Here is a 237-nt window from a genome sequence, read left to right on the forward strand (position 1 = left end):
TTGTCCACCACCCACTTGACCTAATTTCTCTGTTTTATTTTTCCAGGGTGTCCCCACTCCCCACTCCCACGCACGACCAGTGTCCGAACCCCCCCTCCCTCCACCCGTTCCACACAGTCCGTGCTCGGCGGGGTTTATTTTGGGTGTGTTTGTTGGTGTTTTGGGGTTTTTTTCTCTCCATCGCAGGGCTGTGCTAGAGCCGCGGCTGCTCTGGGATGGCGGGACAGAAAATTTCCG

The sequence above is a fragment of the Merops nubicus genome, unplaced genomic scaffold (genome assembly GCF_000691845.1).
Source record: "Merops nubicus isolate BGI_N331 unplaced genomic scaffold, ASM69184v1 scaffold25468, whole genome shotgun sequence".
NCBI classification, from domain to species: Eukaryota; Metazoa; Chordata; class Aves; order Coraciiformes; family Meropidae; genus Merops; species Merops nubicus.